The sequence below is a fragment of the Rhincodon typus genome, unplaced genomic scaffold (genome assembly GCF_021869965.1).
Source record: "Rhincodon typus isolate 14 unplaced genomic scaffold, sRhiTyp1.1 hic_rhity00013218, whole genome shotgun sequence".
NCBI classification, from domain to species: Eukaryota; Metazoa; Chordata; class Chondrichthyes; order Orectolobiformes; family Rhincodontidae; genus Rhincodon; species Rhincodon typus.
The window spans coordinates 1-6,326 of record NW_025978856.1 but is presented as its reverse complement, the minus strand read 5'-3'; the positions used below and the strand labels follow the sequence as shown (position 1 = coordinate 6,326).

General features: G+C 46.7%; 1 non-coding gene across 1 annotated transcript; it reads left to right on the top strand.

The window, feature by feature from the left end:
• The first annotated feature begins 4,323 nt into the window (after positions 1–4,323).
• On the top strand, positions 4,324–4,396 carry trnar-ucg. Its single transcript has one exon. It is a non-coding gene; the product is annotated as a tRNA-Arg (tRNA).
• The last annotated feature ends 1,930 nt before the right edge of the window (positions 4,397–6,326 follow it).

Below are 6,326 nucleotides of genomic sequence, written 5' to 3'. Positions count from 1 at the left end.
TCCCCAACGGCCGTGAGCTGCGGGACTGCAGACAGTTCAACGCGGAACGGAGGGTTAAAAATGCGCCATTGTTTCTCCCCCACTCGCCTACTCTGTCACAGCGACAGTGGAAAATGTCAGAAGTCACAGGACACCAGGTTATCATCCAACAGGTTTATGTGATATCACACGCTTTCGGAGCGCTGCTCCTCCATCAGGTGAAGTGACACTTTTCACCGGCATCTCCCCGTCACAGAGACAGGGAGAGTGACGTTATAAACCCATGGCATGATTCCCGCGCAGAAAGAAGCCGTTCAGCCCATCAAGCCCCCGGTGACTCTCTGTCCTTTGTATTTCTCTGAGGTTATTCACAATCGGTGATATCTGTCCCAATAATGGTGAACTGTGTCTGTGTCGTGACGTTTTCTCTGACATGATGATCCTCTCGTCATTCACGACTTTTCATTTCACCGGGAGGACACTGTCTGAAACAGCATGGATAACTACCAGAGGGCGTCCTGCGCATGGAACACACTGCAGCTGATGTGTTTCAAATTTAACAATTTACTTCTCCCATGTCAGAGAACAGCTTTAACAAATCAGATCATTGCAGACCAACAGAGAATAGGAGGAGACCATTCAGACCTTCACAAGTGTGTCACCGCACCGGTGTAAACTTGGCCCGTATATCAATATAAGATATTTATTTCAGACGCATGATGTTGCCGGAAGCAGATCAAAACGCTCAAAATAATGAGGTCTGATTTCGATGAGATCGAGGTCACTCTGAGTTGCCTGAAAGTCTTTGCAGTGAAGATATCTCACATGGGGAAGAAGGAAACAAGATTTAAACAACCTCTGCCCAAAGTCAACAAACACCATCACTGGTGGTGAAAAGTCCGATATAAATGCAACTCTGTATCTTCAATGTTCGAAAATCCCATCCCCCTGTTTACTGATCCTGATCTGTGGAAACAGTTTCTCACTGTCTGCTTCATCCAAACACGAGCGCCATGAAATCTCTATTTAATCTTCTTTGCACTGAACAGAAGAATCCCTTTGGAGTCTCTCCACAAATCTAAATTCCCTCCTCCCTGGGCATGATGAAGCTTGAGAATTGCATCGCGAGTATGGTAGGTGGAAACATGGAAGGGAAACAAAACAGAAATCCAATCTCCAGCTACGTGAATCTTTTGAAACTTTTTGTAATCCAACTAGAAGAAAATGGTATAATAATCTGTCAATAGAGAGAACCCGCTGCCAGGAGAAGGGGCAAACAGAACCATCCCGGGAGCAGGAAGACAGATTGAGAAGAAAATATTCTTGAAACTTTTTTGCTGCTTCGAATTCCCGGAACAATGTGAAATGTACCGCACTGAGTGGGAGCAAAGTGTCGCTCTGCAGATGGGTTGCTCGTCTAGGGGTGTGATTCTCGCTGAGGGTCGTGGACGTTACTGACATGCGTCAAATCCCGCACGCGCCCTGTTTTTTCTTCACTACCACTTTCGCAAAAAAACAACTTCCTTCAATGAAGCCAGTCGTAGGAATGGGGCAGAGCTACGACTGCAGCGAAGACAGCAAAGAGAAAGACTTGTTCAAAGTGAAAACGAATGCTGCGGGATGTTCGCCACGCAATTCTACTCTGAATGAATCCGCAGATAGCAAGAACTGCAAATGCTGGAGTCAGAATCGCCACAGTGCGGAGCTGGAGGAACGCAGTGGGTCAGGCAGCATCAGACGAGGAGGAGAGTTGATGCTTCGGGACTGGACCATTCATCAGAGTGAAACCTGCAGCTACATTATTGCTCAATTATATTCGTGTGAAACTTCAGGAAGATGGGACGGGAAGCGATTCGAGACAGCGCTGAACAGGTTCACGTGAATGGTGACGTGCATGAGCAAAGTCAGCAATAAAGAGAGACTGGAAAGTTGAGACAGTTCTCCTTGGAGAACGGAAAACTGGTTTGGTTGAAGCTTCCCAGGTCATGAGGGGTATGAGCAGAGGCAATAAGGGGGTGAAAATGCTCACATGCCTGAAAGGATCGAGAACGATTAGGCAGAGGTTTAAAGTCATGAGGAAAACATGTAAGAGTGACATGAGGAAGAGTGTTTTCACACAAGAAGTGATGAGGGTCTGCAAATGACTGTCTGACTGCGACATAGGCAGGTTCATTCACCACAAAACGGAATTCGATGGTTATTGTTAAAAGTAACAATATGCAGAGTTACAGGGAGAAGGCAAAAGAGATACTCATTTACTCATTGTGGAGAGCCGACACAGCTAAGGCTGGCTGCATGGCCTCCGTTTGCATTGTGACAAATGTTGTGATTCTGAATGGAATCAGATTTCGACCATCAGAATGTGGGAACTTAGACAACGGTTATGTTTACACAGCCACGACACGTTTGTGCGACAGAATAATACACAGCAACAGTGAAGATCTCTTGACATCATTCTTGAAGGTACATTCCACACACCAGATGAAAAGCTGAATCCTTGTCTAAACAAGACCTCAGTGACCGATAGCAAAGTGGTGCAATGGGAGCATGCTGGGCCAATAACCCTGAGGTAGAAGCATCATAAACCATCCTCTCCTATTTGCACCAGGTGCGTCGTGTCTTGTTCTGTGCTTTGATCAATTTTCTGCTTCCCATAGCTTCATGTATGTGAAATTAAATATCTCATTTTGATACACGGGCCAAGTTTAGACAGGTGAGGTTACACGCTTGTGAAGGTCTGAAAGGTATTCTGCTGTTCTCTGTCGGTCTCCTCTGAACTGAATTGTAAAATCTTTTCTCTGAGATGGGAATAAACTGGGGAAGATGAAACACACTACTTGCACTTTTTTCCATGCCCTGTAGTACTTCCCCACGCTATTCCAGGTGTGAATGATAAGAGGATCAGCATGTCGGAGACAGCATCACGGCACAGACACCACTATTAGGGCCAGACATCACCGATTGTGAAAAATCTCAGAGATACAAGCGACAGAGAGTTGCCGTGCACTCGATGGGCTGAACGGCTTCTTTCTCCTCAGGAATGACGCCATGGGTTTATGACGTCACTCTCCCTGTCTCTGTGACGGAGCGGGTGAGGGAGAAACAATGGCTCATTATTAACCCTCCCTTCCGCGTTGTACTGTCTGCAGCCCCGCAACTCAGGGCCGTTGGGGATGTCTCTCAGTGAGTGAGTGTTTCACTCAGGTTCACTTAACGCGGGACTGTTGGTGTCAGACATTAACTCCTGCTCTGGAGGCCACAAACGAACGGACGGCCTGTGTACAGACAAATTCTGAACATCAAACAGGCTGCACAGAAAGATCGCATTTTAAGTTGCTGAAGGGACTAATCTCTAGTTTCGACTTCTATCTTTCCCAGCAGCTCTCCATCTTTCTGTCTGCCTCTGAGAAATGTCATTTGATGAAAGTTCCAAATCGCCGTTTACAATTTGCTGCACAATGTGATTCCACCCCTTCTGCTCCTTCCTTCTTCCAGTGTTTGAGAGACCGCGACAAAGCGTATACCATCCCCCAGCACTGCCTGCCCGTGGAGGGAAATGGTTTAATGCATCTGCCGATGGAGAGAGCTCTGTCCCAGGGGAAGGGACAAATAGCTCAGTCCAAGGGACAGGGAGACAGAACGAGAAGAAGATGTTCATTGCCGCGTTCATTGAAGCAACGGGGAATCGATTTTTTTTTAAGCAACATGTTCCGATATGTTATTGCATACCTCTGGAGCAGATAGAACTTGAACTCTGTCTCCTACATCCAGGGTATGGCCACTATCACTGCCTGAGTGGTACCTGATTTATTCTTAAGTGCGCCGTCAGCAGACTGCGTCATTAGTCTTGTGGTCTGATTCTCACGTCAAGTGGTTGTTAGGGATGCGAGAAGTTGCAGGCTTGAATTCTGCAAGAGCCGCTGTTGCCTCTGACGTTTTTTTTAATGTTCGGGAGAGCATGGGGGTGGTTCTTTATGAAATCGATTTTAATCTATGAACGCAAAGGGTGTTTGTTGCGAGTATACCACATGCATCCACTTCACCTGACGAAGGTTTAGGGTTAGTAATAGTCTGAAATTACCTTTCGCTGGATTGGTTCATAAACTAGCACAGTAAGTGAATAAAACGATGGCAAGTCTCAGCGGAGAAACGGGTGACAGTGAAGCAGGCATCTGAGGAAAAATTTGTTTCTTTTGCAATTGAAATTTACTGCTTCCCAAAGTGGGGTCCATTGAAGTGAAGCAGTGACAGAGATTACCTTTGCTGGTGGTCACCTTGTGAATCACATTTCCACCTTGGTCCCTGTTAACATCACAACTCGACAAGAAACGCCGGGCCGACTGTGGGCCAGTGGCGTAATGGATAACGCGTCTGACTTCGGATCAGAAGATTGCAGGTTTGAGTCCTGCATGGCTCGAGCACAGCTGACAGCTTTTCAACCCTTGCAGGTGGACTCACTCTTCCAAAGCGGGAATATATGGCGGGCGTTCTTGTTGTCAGATTCCGAGGAACTGACGCGATTGAATATGGAAAGTTGCACATGAGCAGCGTTTGGGAACCTTTCAGTTCACTGTCCGTTTTATTTCCGGGCTCACAACAACAGTTCTCATTGCCTGGAGAACTTGCTTGTGTTCCATGTAAAGCTGCCTTTTGTCGGGGAAACATGTGTGGGGACGGAGAGTGAACGTGAAGCACCTGGAGCGGGTGTAATCCTGAGGCCTCTGTCACCCTCGGGGATGTGTCTGTGTATCTCCCTCTGTGGTTAAACATGAGGATGAGTTCCATAAGTGGGCTGTAACACAGTTTTACTGTCACGAAACCTCAGTCCCGTTCGTAGATTACAGGGTTAATCTCATTGATATTTGCCCTTGATACGTCAGAACACACAACACGGTGGGCCAAATGCTGGAAAGTGAGAGTAGAATAGATAGATGCCTGATGACACGCACCGACACGATGGGCCAGATAGTCTTTTTCCACGCTATAAAAACTCGAAGACAGGGAGAAACTGACCTGTCACCGAAAGGAGCAAAAATGGAAAGGCAAAAACAATGTCGTTGAGAAATGATACAAGCACCTCAGGCGCGTTCTCTGGTTGTCTCGTGGTTCAGATTTGGCCCTTTTGGAACCACGGCCCTGGTTTGAACTATCGAGTGGAAGTTCTTCCCTCCTAGCTTTTAGTGATGACAGCTTTGCTGACACATTGTACTTTTATTCATTAACTGGCGTCGCTGGCTAGGCAGCATTTATTCAATCAACCACATTGCTGTGGGTCTGGAGTCACATGTAGGCCATACCAGATAAGGGTGGCAGTTTCCTTCCCTAAAGGACATTAGTGAACCGGATGAGTTCTTCCGACAATCGATTGTATGGATTGCATCGCCTCCCCTATGAGGAGAAGGAAAGGGGCTGTGAGATAACTTACTGTGTCCCAAACGATATTCAAGCTAACATGAAACAAAGAACTGCGGATGCTGGAAATCTGAAACAAAAACAGGAATTGATAGAGAAACCCAGCAGGCCTGGCAGCATCTGTGGAGAGATTCAGCGTTAACGTTTCAGATCCACTGAAGGTTCGTCAGAACTTGGTCAGTTTTGCCCTTTTATATTATAATGCCAGGGAAAATGGATTTCAAATGGAGAAAGCGGAGCTGTGATAACCTGATGTTATTCAGTACATGTTTTGCAGAAAAGTACAAAAAGGGCTGCTGTTCACAGGAGATAGCAAGAACTGCAGGTCCTTTATTCGTTCACAGAATGAGGGCGACGCTGGCTCGGCCAACATTTATCACCCATGTCTAATTGCCAGAGAAGGCAGTTACGAGTCAACCACATTGCTGTGAGTCTGGAGTCACATGTAAGGATGGCTGTTTCATTCCTGAAAGGACATTAGTGAATGAGGTAGGTTTTTGCCCACAATCGACAATGGATTCATGGTCATCAGTAGATTCTTAATTCCAGATAATTATTGAATTCAAATTCCACCATATGCCGTGGCAGGATTCAAACACAGGTTCCCAGAACATTATCTGGGTCTCTGGATTAGCAGTCCAGCGATCATACTACTCGGTCGTCACTTCCCTGTCGGAGTCAATGCAGTGTGCAGCTGGAGGAATGCGACAAGTCAGGCAGCATCAAAGGAGCAGAAAAGTCAACGTTTCGCGGAGGAGGACAACTTCTTAAAGTTTGGTATCCTTAGAAGAGGCTTCGCAGAATGGAGTAAACCATTTTCCTGCTCCTCTGGCGCTGCCTGGCCTGCTGTGTTCCTTCAGCTGCACGCTGTATTGATGCTAACAGGAGCTTGTTTTGGGGCGCTGAGCTGCAGTGAAGGGGCGACACCAATAAAG